Here is a 17,742-nt window from a genome sequence, read left to right on the forward strand (position 1 = left end):
TATCCATCTGCCTGTTGTAGAACTGATAAATGAAATTGTTTTTAATTGTTCACTTTATTAATGTAACTTCATAAGTAAAGTTTTATGAATGAAACAACATTCATTCATAAAAGCGGTTACCCCAAGAACTGGCCAGGCTAATTGACAATAAAAATGCTTGTTAAGAGCCAGAGCTGTTCAGTCAGCTGCCCTCGTAAGTTTCACTATCAGTCCAATTCCTGCATAAGACTTGCACTGTTTCAGTATTTTGTAACTTCTGTTCACCATTTATTACACTTGACTACATTGTAACTTCTGTTTACTGTTTGCCGTCCACTACACTTGTCCATATTGTAACTTCTGTTCACTGTTTGCCATATCGTAATTCAAACCCCATTTTAAAACTTTCACTCCATTTTGTAAAAGCTTCCTCCAACCTTCATTTTTGCAAATCCTGCTGTACTCTTATTAGTTTAGGTTAGATGTGTGACTGTATGTATGGATGATGGAATCAACCTCTAGCCCCAGCCTGTCCTGATGAAATAGAATTCAAACTCCACCAGCTGAAGATGCAGACAAGAGCCCTAACAAAGTAAGAAGAGTCCACCCTAAAAAGAAAAGGTACAATAGAAGGAAGATCAAAGCCAGGTCCCAGGCTGAAAGTCATGCCTGCAATTGATGGGTGATCAATCACCAAACCCAGAGGCAGCGTGACACAACAAGACCTATAGACTCTGGATTCAAACAAAAGCCTACAAAAAGGATGGGTGAGATGGAAGACTTTGAGGGGTAACATTCTGCTGTCAACATGGAAGGGCATCGGCGGATGCCCAACAGAGACCCAGCTCGTCCTTGTGCCCGGCTTTCCTGGCCAGTTAGCTATGAACCCAAGCTGCAAAATCAAGCCACGAACTCAAGCTATCTTCAGGATTGATAACTATGCAGCAGCTGCAGAACATCTGATGGGTGTGTGTGTGTGTGTGTGTGTGTGTGTATAGGTATTAGGTATAATGTGTGTGTGTATAAGGATTAAGATATTAGTTACTGGTCATAAATCAAATTATCATAATAAATGTGGCATCTTTGTCTTGCCCCCTGAAAAGATCCTATGTACCATATTTTTCCGTGTATAAGACGCCCCCATGTATAAGATGCCCCCACTTTTCTAACCCCAAATTCAGGTTTTTGTTTTTTTTTTTCTCCCCTGCTTTGCCGCTCCGGCCATGTCCCAGTTTCTTTTTGTTTTGTTTTGTTTTCTTTCCCTGCTTAGCCCCTCCGGCCATGCTGCAGGTCCCTCCTCCCCGCTGCTCCGGCTGCGCTGCAGGTTTTTTTGTTTGATTGGGTTTTTTCCCTCCTGCTTTGCCGTTCCGACCATGCCACAAGTTTTTTTGTTTTGTTTTCTTTGCCCTCCAGCCGCACTGCAGCTGTCCCCCCGTGACTTTGCTGCTCAGGCCCAGGAAGAGGACGCGGAGGTAGGGGTAGAGGGAAGGAGGAGGGCCGTGCGCCCGGCTGGTCTCCGGCGGCGGTCCTGCCCAGCTCCTGCCGCGTCCCTCCCCGGCCGCGCGACTCCTGCCGCCCAGCTCCCCGCCTCTCCGGCTCCCCCAGTCCTCAGCCGCCCGGCTCCCCCGGTCCCCGCGTCCACAGTTGCCACAGTGCCCGGACCGCACTACCGGAGCCGGGGAGGTGGGGAGCCGGGTGGCTGGGGAGCTGGGGAGCTGCCCGGCTCCCCATGTCCCCAGCTCTCCCGGTCCCCAGCCGCCCGGCTCCCCGGCTCCCCAGCCGCCTGGCTCCCCGCGTCCACAGTCGCCGCAGTGCCCGGACCACACTACCAGAGCCGGGCAGCCGGGGAGGCGGGGAGCCGGGCGGCTGGGGAGGCGGGGAGCCACCTGGCTCCCTGTGTCCCCGGCTCCCCCGGTCCCCAGCCGCCCGGCTCCCCGTGTCACCAGCCGCCCGCCGCCCCGCGTCCCCAGCCGCCGCAGTGCCCGGACCGCACTACCGGAGCTGGGCAGCCAGGGACGCGGGGAGCCAGGGAGGGGGCGGCCGCGGAGCCGCCCGGCGCCCCAGCCGCCCGGCTCCCCGGCGCCCCAGCCGCCCGGTTCCCCGCGTCCACAGTCGCCGCAGTGCCCGGACCGCACTACTGGAGCCGGGGGGGCGGGGAGCCGGGCAGCTGGGGAGGCGGGGAGCCGCCTGGCTCCCCGTGTCCCCGGCTCCCCCGGTCCCCAGCCGCCCGGCTCCCCACGTCCCCCCCCGCCCGGCTCCCCGCGACCCCAGCCGCCGCAGTGCCCGGACCGCACTACCGGAGCTGGGCAGCCGGGGATGCGGGGAGCCTTGGAGCGGGCGGCTGGGGAGCCGCCCGGCTCCCCAGCCGCCCGGCACCCTGGCTCCCCAGCCGCCCAGCTCCCCACATCCCCGGCCGCCCGGCTCCCCGTGTCCCTGGCTGCCTGGCTCTGGTAGTGCGGTCTGGGAACTGCGGCGGCCGCGACCCCCACCTACCCAGATGCCCGGCTCCGGACACTGCCCGGCCCCGCGCTCCCAGCTCCAGCCGCGGATGGACTGTAGTGCCGCCAGCCACGTGCAAGCAGCGCGGTAAGGGGGCAGGGAGGGGGTGTTGGAGAGAGGGCAGGGGAGTTCCGGGGTGGATAGGGGTTGGGGGGGTCAGAGGGCAGGGAACAGGGGGCTTACTTCCGTGTATAAGACTACCCTCAATTTTTAGGCTAAGGATTTTAGGAAAAAGTATAGTCTTATACACGGAAAAATACGGTAGTTTTGTCTGTATAACACTGTTAAACACTGATGAGGGCTTAAGAAAAAACAGTTGATCTGAAACTCCCTCTCATGTTGAGAGTTGTTAGTTGAATTGTTCCGGCTCCTTACTGTGGCCACATAATGCATGGCACCTCAACACAGGAGTAAATTCAGATCACTTCATAATAGTGAGGAAAATAGCTTATGTTGCCACTTCCTGTAATGTTTAGTCATTAAACTTTCACTAACAGAACAGTGTTGTGGTTCTCAGAGTGGTGCAGCACATCACAGCGAGGTTACTTTGTATCTGACATCTCCACGGGATAAGTGTGAATGATTTGCACAATATAATATTGAAGAACATCGAGCACCTGCTCTCTCTAGTGACCAATAGTAAAAATTGCAGTTTCTCTGTATAGTGCAATTATTATATGGCAGATGAAGCTATATTTCTGCTCTGAATTACACCAGAGGATATATGGAGTATTTCCACTGAAATCAGTGAAGTTATTCCAGATTCACATTGATAACTGAAGCAGAATCTGTTTCAATTAAATTTGGGACTTTATTGTGCTGGTCAAATGTGTATGGTTAATGATTTTTCTATTCTGTAACACTTACACAAGCAGGGTAAGGGGGCAGCATCAGACAGAATGGCTGGCTGTGCTCTCCCCACCATGACAGAGCTCTGAGGGGCAGGAAGGAGGATAGGGGAAACACAGGGACATGCCCAGAGGATGGAATCTCCTGGGATTCCCCATGTTCTAGAACTCGGACACAAAGAGCGAGCCAAACAACCCCATGGGCAGGGTGCAGGTTACGAAGGGGTGTGGGATGCGAGGAGGCAAGCAACAGCTGGTAGAGTGTGAGTCTCCCCAACAGGCAGAATGTTACAGATCAAACACTTTTGGTCCAGATCAGAGACAGCACCAAAGGCCACTGAGAGCTCCCCCTGCAAGGAGGATGTATGCAGCATGGTCAGCATCTCCACAGGTTTTAGAAACTGATCATGGCTCAGTTTCCCCAGAGTGACTACGGCCAAAATTCCATTGAATGATGGGGAAACTGAGGCATGTCTCAGGGAGGCTGCAGCCAAGAATCCAGCTGAAATTGGGGAGCAAATTTAGGGAAACTGAGGCATGGGTCAGGGTTGCTGTGACAAAGACTCCAGCCAAAATTGAAGAAACAGAGGCACTTTAAATCCCGCCCACAGCTTTGGCAGCCGGGCTGGGGCTGGCATTTAAAGGGCCTGGAGCTCCATAGTGGCTGGAGCCTCGGGCCCTTAGTTTGCCCCAGGGGCTACCAGCCACCTCTGCAGCTGGGAGCCCCCTGGGTGATTTAAAGGCCCTGGGACTCCCAGCCACAGCTGGTGCCCCAGGACATTTAAATCTTGAATCCACGCCTCTTCCGCTTGAGGCCACGTCCCCCGGACTCCGGCTGTACAGCGTAAAGCTGAAACTGCACATGTTAAATGCGCGTAAGTTGCGACAGACCTGTACTATGGAGTTAGGTCAACATAAAGCAGCTTACATTGACCTAACTCTGTAAGTGTGTACATTACACATGCTCCCACCAATGTAAGTTCCCCACTACACTGACCTAATAACTCCACTTCCACGAGAGGCGTAGAGCTTGCATCGATGTAGTTAGGGTAACACAGTGTCTGTGTTGAGACTGCATTACTTACATCACCTGTCAGCTCTGCTCTGAGCTCTCAGCTGTGAGCTCTGCTCCCACGCGCTGACAGCCCAGGCTGTGAGTGCCTGGCAATGGGGCTCACAGCTGAGCGCTCCACACGGAGCCAAGAGCCCAGGCTGTCAGCCCCCCACATTGCCCCACTTAAGTTGGTGCAAGCGCTGCTGGTGAGGACCGCACCACTGGCAGAAGGGAAGTGTGGATATGAAAAGACACAGTAATGACTGCAGTGGCTGTACATTGACCTAACATAGGGCAACTTAGGCTATGTCTACACTAGAGACCTTACAGTGGCACAGCTGCACCACGGCAGCTACACCGCTACAAGGTCTCCCATGTAGTCACTCTATGCTGCCGGGAGCGAGCTCTCCCGTTGGCAGATTAAACCGCCCCCAACTAGCGGCGGTACCTATGTTGATGAGCGAGCCTCTCCTGCCAACGTAGCGCTGTCCACTCTGGCGCTTCTGTCAGTGTAACTTATGTCAGTCCAGGGTGTGTGTTTTCACAGCCCTGAGAGACATAAGGTTTGCCGACAAAAGAGCTAGTGTAATTATAACCTTCACTGGGGAGAGTAAACAAGGCCTATGTCACACAGGGTGCACAATTTTTCCACAGCCCCGAGCAAGATAGCTAGGTTGATCTAATGATGAAGTGTAAAATAGGCCTTACTGGCAAAGAGTAGCTGCAGCTCACACTGGTAGCTGAAGAACAGCCATAACCGCCTATTACTCCTATCGGCTGAATTACTCCTTTAGCTCATGTGATTGAGACCTGTGTTGGGGACCTGTCAGGCCCTGGTTCACATTCTTGCAGACAGTCATCACATTTGCACAGGGCGGAATTTCTTTGTTTTTCTATTTAAAAGAAACCGAACTAATTCTATAGAAAACCTAAATTAAAAAGTTAAAGCTGCAAAGCAAGGCACTCAGTCTTAGGAAATACTGGAAATAAGGCTGCCTGGGCCACCATATTATCTTTACCTTGTGTCTATCCATTATGATATGGTCTTCAGTTACACGATCACATACCATTTCTCACTCCCACCTCCCACGCACACAGATATTCAAGCAGCTAGCCAACCCTTACAATGGAAATTTGATATGTTTGAATCAAAGTTGGATGTGGCTTCTTCAGAAATGTTCGGTTCTTTGCTCCGGTGTTTTGGGCGGAGCAGTGGGGAGAAGTGAAAGATCTTAGGGAAAATATTAATGAAGCAAAACTGCAAAAGGAATACTAAATCTTTGTCCTGGTTTTTAATAAATATATGCTTTGTGAACACCAGAAGACTGAATTAATGGGAAAAACGTGATGAAATCTATCAATATAAGAACCTTAGAAAGCTTTAGCTAAGCAGCTTTAAATAGTTTAAATCCATATGATACCAAATAGTTCCCATCATATAGCATAAAATAACCAGGGACGGAGTATCTCCAGAGAGAACTCTGGCTTTCTGAAGGTCAGATGTTAGTGCTACCTGTCTAGCTTATGCTGCGTTGTTCAGAAGCAATCTACTATGCAGTCAGGGTATCTCTCTGCTGTAAAGAGAAACTTACCAGACAGATAGTCTATTTCATTATAAAATGTGTCAGTGCTTGTTTCCCCAACTCTCTGCTTTCCTCAACTTTTCCCAGTAAGAGAGAGGGTTAGAAGCTGCCTCTGTTTAGCATGTTTCTTTATTTCAAACACAAACTCCGAGGACGTTGTAACAGCAGAGTGAGATCACAGGGTTTATGAGGTGATTAGGACTCTGGGGTGCATGTTATGGCAGTGGTAATCAGATGGCGCTATTAGCCATTTCCCATAATCTTTCAAGTTCTGTCTCAAAACACGTCAGCAGCGGCCAGTCTTTCTCAGAAATGCTGTAGTGTTGGGGGAGGAGGGATGTTTACGATACGGTTTTCTTGTGGGGAGCAGTTCCAAACAGCACAAGTTTCCTCTCTGCCTTAATCACTCTGAGTCAAAGCGTAAGGTGCAGACTGGCTTCCTGGGAAGCAGACGTTGGTGTTTGGGCTGAGATGTCTAAGTGCTTGGGTAGTTTTTGTGGCAACCTCTGGCCAAGGACCATGTAAATCAATAGTCTATGCTAAGACAATACCCGAAAGTCAGAACTTTGAATTGTACTGCTCCACACCCCATCTCTTCCTCTGGGCACGGTTCCAGCCATGGAGGTCAGTGCTGGAGTTCATAGGTAGGGCCTTACCAAATTCACGCCCATGAAAAATGCTTCACAAACCATGAAATCTGGCCTTCCCCCTGAAATCTGGCTATTTTGGAAGGGATTTGCGGTATTGCTACCCTTACTTCTGCATCACCTTCAGAGCTGGGTGGCCAGAGAGCAGTGGCTGCTGGACAGGCACCCAGCTCTGAAGGCAGCATCACTGCCAGGAGCAGTGCAGCAGTGATGATGGCATCATATGGGGGAGCTGTCACTTTTTTGGGGCGGGATGTTGGGATGGACTTATAAGTGGGTGACTTGGGTGGCTGCCCAGGGTGCCATGGTCAGGGGGCACTATTGTCATCCCCCCCCCACACACACAGGCAGCACAAGGTCCCTTTAACACACAAGCTCTGGGAAGGGGCAGGATTGGGGGGAGCCCCGGCCGGGGGTTCCTACCATGCACCAGGTTCCAGCTGCTAGTCCTGGCCAGGCTGAGGAGGACTTCCTCTTCTGCTGCACAGGCCACTCCCAGGACCAGGTCAGACATCTCCACCAGCAGCACAGCAGTAATGGCAGCAATACCATACCACCCTCACATCTGCGCTGCTGCTGGTGGTGGCTCTGCCTTCAGAGCTGGGCTGCCAGCCAGCAGCAGTGGCAATATTACAACCCCCTCTCCCATGACTCCCTTTTGAATCGAGACCTCCACGGTTACACCACCATGAAATTTCAGATTTAAATATCTGGAGCCATGAAATTTAAGATTATTTAAAATCCTATGATCTTAAAATTTATCAAAATGGACCATGAATTTGGAAGGATCCTAATCTTATGATTTTATGGAAGACACATCTCTGGTGCATCTCTGCGAGAATGGAGCTGTGTAGCTAGTCCATACCTGCTACAGGCGCCTGACCTGCTAGTAGCAGCCCTGCAACCTACTGTGTACAAGGTGTACACAACACCTTCCGGCACACCTCACCAGGAAGCCAACTGAAGGGGGCTGTTGGCCCTTACTGAAACTGAGGCTATGTCTACACTAGAGAGTTTACAGCAGTACAGCTGTACTGATGCAGCTGCATCACTGTAAGATCATGTAGCCGCTCTATGCCAATGAGGGAGAGCTTTCCCGTCGACATAAATAATCCACCCCCAACATGTGGTGGTAGGTATGCTGGCGGGAGAAGCTCTCCGGTCGGCATTTCGCTGTCCACACTGGCACTTAGATCGGTGTAACCTACGTTGCTCAGGGGCTTGGCTTATTCACACCCCTGCACGACATAAGTGGTAGTGTAGACCTAGCCCTAGTGGATTTTTGGTTGTCCTTCTCCCAGTACCAGGGGAAAGGGGAAGGGCCAAAGAGGAGTCTGGATGCTCGGAGTGATAGGTCTAGAGGGCCAATTGGGAGAGGCCAGCACTCTAAGTCAGCCGGGTTGATAGGGTGGGCAGGCCAATGAGGGAGTTGAGAGCCTAGGGCCTGTCCTCTATGTGAGCTGGGGCTTCCAGGGAAGAGTAAGGCAGAGCCAAGGAGGGAGCCACAGCTCAGAGCTGGGGGAGCCAGAGCAGCAGCCCAGAGCCGGGAGCTGGAGCAGCAGAGACCAGCCATGGGGGTTGGATCAATCATCCATTGCTTTTTACATTGGTCTGAACCACATATGCTCCAATCAAATTACAGGTGGTTCCAACATCCACACTTCTATTCCTTTGACGCTACAGGGTCCTAGAAGGGGCCCTTTTCTTGTCATAATGAGCTGCGTATTAATAACCATTTTACCAAGGTACCTTTAACCACCCTTTTATTAAAACATCCTTTATCCCTCTTGTAAATTTCCTGAGAACCTGGGGCCTCCCAAGTGAATTGCCCATTGCCCTCCTGGTGTCACTATCTGTAGTTTTGCCTCCCCCAAATCTTCTTGTCCAGGGAGTGTTTCAGCCTAAAATGAATTGTCTTTTCCCCTGGAGCTACCCGCTTAGGCATGTCATTCTACAAGGGAACGCACTTGGGCTTACTACAGTTAAATAGCAGGCTGTCCGTTCCCACCAGCAACAACCGTATTCACTTGGGTAGACTTTTATTCCTCCCACTAATGAATTCACTCTCCCACCTCCCCCGTGTATACATAGGGATGGCGATGTTGCCACCACAGCGATATAGATTCTGTAGTCACCCTTTTACTTTCTTTGCAATCCAAACCATGATACATTGCCAGTTCTTGCTCATTCCCACACTACTATTTACTTTGTCCAAGTCCAGGCCTTTCCATTTCAGTTTTACTGAAGTGGGATCATATCCATCCAAGGGGCCTAAAAGAGTGATTAGTTCTCCTGGGATGTTGGGATCAGCTGTAATGTTGAGGGTGTTGTTCATTTTACATTACACTGTCATCCACGGGAAGTCTCCCCACGCCTCAAACACAACAGGTTCTGGATTCACACCACCAAAGGAGGAGGTCTGCAATCCAAACGCCAGCAAAAACAGAAACATGGGAGGGCATCGTCTCCAAAATCTTCCAGCATCCACACAATTAGCAATCGGCAACACAACGCAAAACAAAACTTCTGCTCTCCCTATATAGTGGGGGTTGTACATTAACATTTAAACTAGATTTATTAACTTGTACTTGGATCCAGCTGGACTTGAGTTTCGTCCCTTTCTTCCTTTCTTGGGACTGGGCTCTTGAACGTCTCACTGTGCTCCGAGCGCCCTCTGGAGCTTCAGCATGTGCAATGATCTTAATTTGTTTGGAGTTGCTCAGGGCTATCCCCTGTCCAGCATTTCAGCTGCGTGGAGTGAAACCATTTTAATGTGGTTTTCTTCCCCAACCAGATTTCTAGCTGATAAGCAGTGGGACTTGGTTTATTGCAAATTTTAACAGGTCCTGCCTAGACTGGAGTGTGACGTTATGAGTATAATATAATATCTCATTGAAAGATGACAGGGCCAGAAAGCGTTAATTAACTCACCTCACCAACAGACCTGACCCATGGGTGAACTTTAAGGACTGGTTAGAAAGATATGTAAATGAATAGAGCTTTGAAATGCATGTCTGCATTGTTAGAGGTAGAAGGGTAGATGTTTGCTCAGGTTTTGTGATGTAAGCAAACAAGTCTTGTCTATTGCTATAGTTTTAACTCAAAGATCAAAAAAGGAATATTAACATTTATGATGATACTTGAGTGAAATAGTATTATTGTCTATGAGTCTCTTTGAAGGTTGTGGTAACTTGTATCTGAACTGTTTAATGGATAAATTACTCTGTGCTAATTGCCAGGATGTTTGGGAGAAGGAGAGTTAAGCCTATTGTTTTCTCAGGCCGAAAGGCTGCTGGAAATGTATAAGAACCCTGGGACAGGATTCTACTTCATCTCAGATCTGCTTTGGGTTTCAAGAGGGGGAAAACCTTAAGCCACAAGGATTGAGATCCCCAGTCATTGACTGGAGCCACCCTTAATATGGACATTGGACTATAACCTATGGACTATTTCTGAAAGGACTTTTGGCAACTACAACTCACCTCTATTATGCATCTAAACCTCAAGAATTGAATTCAAGGCTGTATGTATATTGATCTTTTAACCAACTCTCTCTCTCTTTTCTTTTTAAATAAATTTTAGCTTAGTTAATAAGAATTGGCTATAATGTGTATTTTGGGTAAGATCTAAGTTATAATTGGACCTGGGTATGTGGCTGATCCTTTGGGATCGGAAGAACCTTTTCTTTTATATGATGAGATAAGATTTTCAGGAATCATCATCATATGTTTGACAGGTGTGTCTGGACGGAGGCCTGAGTCTGGGCACTTTAAGGGAACTGCGTTGTTTGGACTTCTAAGTAACCAGTGAGATACCATAGAAGCTGTTTTGTGCTGGTTGGTAAATCTAAGTATTGAAATAACCACCAGCGTTTGGGGTTTGTCTGCCCCCGTTTGGTTTGCAGTTCACCCTGATTGAGTGACCTCAGCTGGCTCCCAAGGGCAGCACCGTCACATGGAGTTAGAGCTAGAGCGGGGGCTCTCTCTTTAACCAGTTGGTACATAACCATATCCCCTCTCTGCTACTCCTGGGGATTCAAGATTAGACCCATTCTCTGATCCATTTTTCAAGCATTGGCTCCTAGGGCCACAGCAACCTGCCTATGAGTACTAGCAACAACTTTTAACAGCTGTTGCATCCACTCGTCTGTAAGGGCCTGTGGTTGCAGGTTTTCAAGCGGTGTCCCATCTACCCACCATTGAAAAAACTGAAAAAACCTATTCCTTCCCCACCCAATAACACAGGTCTGGACCTGTCTGGCATGGCTGATACGGAACTATTTGAAAGGCAGGTGAGCTTTGTCAGAAGCAGAGAAATTCTTGTAACCCACTTTTCAATTTAGTGGTGGAATTTTAATACTGAATTCCTGGAAACCTTCCCAGGAGGGATGGTAAATTGATAAATTAAACAGTAACAGGTCACCAGGACCAGATGGTATTCACCCAAGAGTCCTACAGGAACTCAAACATGAAATTGCTGAAGTAATAACCATGGTATGGAATGTATCATTTAAATCAGCTTCTGTGCCAGATGACTGGAGGATAGCTAATGTGACACCATTATTAAAAAAAAAAAAAATTAAAAAAGGCTCCAGAGGCGATCCTGGCAATTACAGGCCAGTGAGCCTAACTTCAGTACCAGGCAAATTGGTTGAAACAATAGTAAAGAACAGAATTATCAGATACATCAGATGCACACAATTTGTTGGGGAAGAGTCAACATGGTTTTTGTAAAGGGAAATCTTGTCTCACTAGAATTCTTTGAAGGGGTCAACAAGCATGTGAACAAGGGGGATCTACTGGATATAGTGTACCTAGATTTCCAGAAAGCCTTTGACAAGGTCCCTCACCAAAGTCTCTTAAGCAAAGTAAGTTGTCACGGGATATGAGGGAAGGTCCGTCTCATGGATTGGAAACTGGTTAAAAGATAGGAAACAAAGGGTAGGAATAAATGGTCAGTTTTCAGAATGGAGAGAGGTAAATAGTGGTGTCCCACAGGGATGTGTACTGAGACCAGTCTTATTCAACATAGTCACAGATGATCTGAAAAAAGGGGTAAACAGTGAAGTGCAAAATTTGTAGATGATACAAAACTACTCAAAATAATTAAGTCCAAAGGAGTCTGTGAAGAGTTACAAGGGGATGTCATAAAACTGGGTGACTGGGTAACAAAATGGTGAAGGAAATTCAATGTTGATAAATGCAAAGCATTGGAAAACATAATCCCAACTATACATATAAAATGATGGGGTCTAAATTAGCTGTTAGCTAATCATTGTAGATAGTTCTCTCCTTAAAAACATCCACTCAATGTGCAGCAGCAGTCAAAAAAGCTAACAATGTTGGGAATCCTTAAAAAAGGGATAGATAAAAAGACAGAAAATAATATATTACCTCTCTGTAAATCCATGGTACGCCCACATCTTCAATACTGTGTACAGATCTGGTCGCCCCATCTGAAAAAAGATATACTGGAATTGGAAAAGGTACAGAAAAGGGCAACAAAAATGATTAGGTGTATGGAACAGCTTCCATACGAGGAGAGATTGATAAGACTGAGACTTTTCAGCTCGGAAAAGAGACAACTGGGTGGGGGGGAGAGGAGAGATATGATCGAGGTCTATAAAAGCATGTCTGATGTAGAGAAAGTTAATAAGGAAATGTATTTTACTCCTTCTCATAACACAAGAACTAGGGGTCACCAAATGAAATTAATAGGCATCAGGTTTAAAACAAACAAAAGGAAATATTTCTTCACACAACACTCAGTCAACCTGTGGAACTCGTTGCCAGAAGATGTTGTGAAGGACAATACTATATCAGGGTTCAAGAAAGAACTAGATAAGTACATGGAGGATAGGTCCATCAACAGCTATTAACCAGAATGGACAGGGGAAGGATCACTTGATGATTACCTGTTTTGTTCATTCCCTCTGGGGCACCTGGCACTGGCCACTGTCTGAAGACAGGATACTGGGCTAGATAGACCGTTGGTCTGACCCAGGATGACCGTTCCTATGTAGGAGCCTCCTCCAGTACTTTACTGGAAGAAAGTCAATTCACGTTAGGACTGATAGATTCTGCTTCAAACCTAATTCTTAAACCATTGTAATTTGTAATTTGTGCCAGTAGGTGGCACAACATACCTAGTAGTTTACTGTAAAATAGATGAACTCTTTCAACAGAAATGTCTAGAATAAAATGTTTTTTATTGAACACCTGGCATGTAAGACAAGGTTAACTTAGTTTTTGTTTTAATTTACATTCCAAATATCTGTGGCCTGTATGTACTTCGTAACACAACTGTATTTGAGCTTTATAATTTGAGTCACATTCCTTTACATGGAATCTTATTACATATGAAACAGATGGGTTTCCTGCGTAATAGAAGGAGCAAAAAATGTGAAGCTGGGTGCTAAACATTTTGGGAATAGAGGGGAGACAGATCAGGAAGCTCTTACTTGGGCAATGTATTTGGACGATGACAATCATCAATATTAGTGATGTCACGCCTACAAAAGCAACACACATCAGGCAAATTAAATACCAAGAATCATTAGTTACATGCCAGTTTTCTAGTTTTCCTAAATACATAAATATGCAATAATGAAGCAGCGCATACAACATAGCAGGCTACGGACCAAACCACATTGCTCTGCAATGAACCACAGTTAGCCTTATCTCTCTGTTCCCCGCCCCCAGTCAGTATTCTAGCCAAACAGATCAATTATATTGAAACACACTTTCTTTTTCTGGGTGGCTTTTCAGATTCCAGTTCCCCTGTCACTTACTAAAATGTAGGCAATAATTTTAAGAGCACAGGCCTAGGGACTGGCTGACCTGGTTTTACTCCTAACATACTCATTAGATGACTGAAAGCAAGTTTCTTAGCCCCTTCACACCTCAGTTTTCAAGCACTTGGAGATCATTGGAGGAAAAGTAAATTGTGATTCTTAGCACTGGGGTGAAGGAAAACCATACCTAAATTGTATAAAATAGACCAGCTCGCAGCCAACTTAATTTTTACAACGGATGTGTAGCTTGGGGAATATGCCAGCCCCAGCAGATAATGATTAATCTTCATCAGGACAGCCTGGCTGAAATATTCACTGGGAACTATAGGTTTATGGGCTGCACTTCTGTACTAAAGATGCAGAAACTCCAGGCCATCTGGCAGACCTAAATTCCACCCAGGCTAGTAAGGTGTTCAGTCAATGTCTGCCTTGTAACCATGGGTATCTTGTGGCTGTGCAACTTGGTTCAGGACTCTGAACCCAACAGCTTACCAGCACCCACAAGCCTCACCCTGGCTTTGCCCAACTTGGATACTCCTCACAGGCTGACTGTAGAACACTTCCAGCCTGGAATTTGCCCCCAAATCCTCCTCCTGAAGGATCCAGTCATTCTCATAAAACAGAACATGACACAGGTAAGCAGAAAACACAACCTCATCTTCTCCCCTACAGCACTGCCCATGATTAATTGTTCCTCCCAAACACAGATCCACCCTGTTACTGAGTCAATTGTCTCTAGCCCAATAATTACCACCACCCAGCTCTCTGGGTAAGTGATTCCAGCTGAGCCTGAAGCCTTTTCTGGGTGGCAGCAATATCAGTGAGCGGGATGTTTCTCTATCAGCCCTCTGTCAAACCAAGCAAAACAGATAAAAGATAGGGACGGTTACAAGCAAATAAAAGTGAAAACATGCATCTAAAAGACTAAAACTTAACCTAGCATGATACAGTCTCTGTTCAAGATGGTTTCTTTCACCCACAGTCTCCCTTCCAGCTTTTTATTGGCCAGTCTGGGAAGGTTCCAACCCAGAAATCAAATTGCTTGTTTTTTTGTCTCCTTAAAGTGAAGGATCATGTGTGGATTTGCTCTCCCCCTTTTTATAGTTCAATGAAACTTGGAGATGTCTTCTTCTGAAGGGTGCTCCCAGATACAGTTCATTGGTGCATGCTCAGTAAAGGAGCCATAAGGTCTGGGGGATCTGGCTGCATGCTGGTTTCTCCCTCCATAATGGTTGCTACGATGCTACTTATCTCTTCTTGCAGCAACCCCCTCTACAAATGAGTAGCCCATTGAATTTGGGTTGCACCCCCGGTTTGAGGTGTCGCCCTCTTTGTCTGGAGAAAACTTGTTTATCAATTCCTTTTGTCGTGCCTGGCTTAAACAGCTTTTATTCACAGCCTTTAAAGCATAATATCAGTAAGTATCCATGATGTCACATACACCATGGTTACATTTCTTTTGCAATGATGTTATTGATCAGTGTCATTGGTTTTCAAATGATACCTCCCAAGGGTTTCCTAGGGAGGTGGTGGAATCTCCATCCTTAAAGGTTTTTAATGCCTGGCTTGACAAAGCCCTGGCTGGGATGATTTAGCTGGCATTGGTCCTGCTTTGACCAGGGGATTGGACTAGATGACCTCCTGAGGTGTCTTCCATTTGCAAGATTGTAAGGCATATTGTGCATGAAAACCATTGCAGTACTGTGTTGGATGTGAATACAGAGGTGCCTAGGGTCACAGAGATATACCCAGGTAATCCTGGCAAGTGACCTGGACCCACACTCTGCCAAAGGAGACAAAAAACTCCAGGGCCGCTACCGGTCTAACCCAGCATTGGGGGGGAATTCCTGCCTGACCCCACAGAGGGCACTCAGACACTGAGCACGTGAGCAAGAATCAGCCAGACAAGCGGCTGAGAGAGTGCTCAGTGCCAGCACATTAGAACATGTTAGAACATGAACCCATCTGTCCAGTGTCCCGACTCCAGCCATAGCCATCACCGATGTCTTGAAGGAAAGAGAGAAATAAAAACCTCCCTGACATGGTGCGGGTTTGGACAGATACCTGCCTGTAACCTGCAGGTGGGCAGCTGAAAATCTGAGACATGAGTGTTTATGGCTGCTGAGCCCTGCCCCCTGCAAGCAGTCCCATCACACAATCACATTCATATGTCTCCAACTCTCGTTCAAACCTAAGTCAGTTGTTGGCCCCTACGACTGCGGTCAGGATGCTGTTCTGGCATCTCAGTCCTCTGGTGAGTAGAAACAGTCATGTCACAGGTAGCTGCAATATGTATGTGGCTGGGCTACAGCCAGGCGGTCCTAAGGCATCATTGTCTTCTTTCGATAGCTCTTCCCCTTCCTTGAGGTGTACCCCTTCATGGGAGCAGTCCTGTCCCTCTTGGACTTGGGTTTCCACAACAGATTAAGTCAAATGCTTCCACTCTCCTCCTAGAGTTGAGGCCATCCATACTCCACCTCCTCATGGAGCTGCTCAGAGCACCTGTTCCAGTTTACGATCAGCCGTATTGAGCACCATGGGGGCTTCGAACCAACTAGGGCGTGGGTTGGGATGGGCCACTGCCTGGTGCTGGTGGGTACCACCTGCTGTGCCTAGGCCGTGGTGTACGGCTGTCCCCCTGGTTGGTGCCCTGTGTCTGTGTCTGTGTCCTCCCCACCGGAACTCCCTCTGAAACTCCCCTGTTTGCAGCTCCTGTTCGCCAGCTCAGGACTTCGCCAGCCACGTTCGATTATATACCAAACAACACAGACTAGCCCCACCCCACACATGTGCAGGGACTGGAAACCATTAACGAAGCTCATTCCAGGGACGGTCAGGCCAAACAGTAACATGCACAATGCATATCTGAACACACAGATCAGACACTACATTCTACACCATATAAAACTCCGACACACCGCATAACAACAAAAAGTAGAAGCATAAATGTGCCTTCCACAAATTATGCCTTGCCAAATGGTCTTTCTTGATGTAAAAACAAAAGTATGCCCTCATAACGCCTGAGAGATCCAAAACACTGGGAAGCAATTGCAAGTCCTCTAAAAAAGTGGGCAGCGGGCAAGAGAGCACCAGCAGCCCACTGCCCCTAGGTCAGGGTGGCCGAGCGGTCCAAGGCGCTGCGTTTAGGCCGCAGTCTCCTCCGGAGGCGTGGGTTCGAATCCCACTCCTGACAGCCGCTTGCTGGGCTTTTGTTTCCTTGGGGCTGGCTTCGGTTCTTTTGGGGCGGGCGGTTGCTGTTGAGCTCGTGAGAGGCGGAGTTCCCCGCTTCCTCCCCTGGGGCTTCGGGGAAAAGGGGCGGCCAAGCTGGCCTGCGCCCCGTCGAAGCCAGAAAGGGACTCGGGTGGGCGGCGTGCGCCAGCCGCCGCCGCGAGTGGCGGGCAAGAGAGCGCCGGCAGCCCACCGCCCCTAGGTCAGGGTGGCCGAGCGGTCCAAGGCGCTGCGTTAAGGTCGCATTCTCCTCCCATAAGGGCCGTGGGTTCGAATCCCACCCCTGACAGTCCCTTCTCCGCCTGCGGTGGCGTGGCCCCGTGCGGTCGCCTCTTGGCGGGTGTGAGCCCAGGCCCCTTTTCTTGGCGCTAGGGAAGGGGCCGCGGGAGCGGGCCTCCGCTTCTGGTGCGCCCGAGCGTTGGCCCGCTCGGACCATACAGCTACCTGAACGTGTGCGTCGCCGCAGTGTCGTCAGGGTGGGCCAGGCGGTCTAAGGCGCTGCGTTTCAGGTCGCAGTCAATCCTCCGGATGGCGGTGGGTTTCAATCCCACCCCTGTACATGCCCTCTCTTGCTGGTGTCTGGGGGCTTGTGGCTGGGGTTGGGGGCTTTCTCTTCGACTCCCACCCAAATGGGCCCCCCTCCCAGCTAGGTCCGCGTGGCCGAGCCGACCAAGGCGCTGCGTTAAGGCCGCAGTCTCCTCCGGAGGCGTGGGTTCGAATCCCACACCTGACAGCCGCTTGCTGGGCTTTTGTTTTCCTTGGTGCTGGCTTCGGTTCTTTTGAGGGCGGGGGCGGCGGTTGTGGCTGTTTGAGCTCAGTGAGTGGGCGGAGTTCCCCTTCCCCGCTTCCTCCCCTGGGGCTTCGGGGAAAAGGGGCGGCCAAGCTGGCCTGCGCCCCGTCGAAGCCAGAAAGGGACTCGGGTGGGCGGCGTGCGCCAGCCGCCGCCGCGAGTGGCGGGCAAGAGAGCGCCGGCAGCCCACCGCCCCTAGGTCAGGGTGGCCGAGCGGTCCAAGGCGCTGCGTTAAGGTCGCAGTCTCCCCCGGAGGCGTGGGTTCGAATCCCACCCCTGACAGTCCCTTCTCCGCCTGCGGTGGCGTGGCCCCGTGCGGTC

General features: G+C 49.2%; 3 non-coding genes across 3 annotated transcripts; all 3 read left to right on the forward strand.

Annotated features, from left to right (window-relative positions):
- Positions 1 to 16,513: 16,513 nt before the first annotated feature.
- TRNAL-UAG lies at positions 16,514 to 16,596 on the forward strand. The gene has a single exon. It is a non-coding gene; the product is annotated as a tRNA-Leu (tRNA).
- A 237-nt stretch (positions 16,597 to 16,833) lies between these two features.
- Positions 16,834 to 16,920, forward strand: TRNAL-AAG. The gene has a single exon. It is a non-coding gene; the product is annotated as a tRNA-Leu (tRNA).
- Positions 16,921 to 17,620: 700 nt separating this feature from the next.
- TRNAL-AAG lies at positions 17,621 to 17,703 on the forward strand. The gene has a single exon. It is a non-coding gene; the product is annotated as a tRNA-Leu (tRNA).
- Positions 17,704 to 17,742: the final 39 nt, after the last annotated feature.

Source organism: Mauremys mutica, chromosome 3 (genome assembly GCF_020497125.1).
Source record: "Mauremys mutica isolate MM-2020 ecotype Southern chromosome 3, ASM2049712v1, whole genome shotgun sequence".
Classification (NCBI taxonomy): Eukaryota; Metazoa; Chordata; order Testudines; family Geoemydidae; genus Mauremys; species Mauremys mutica.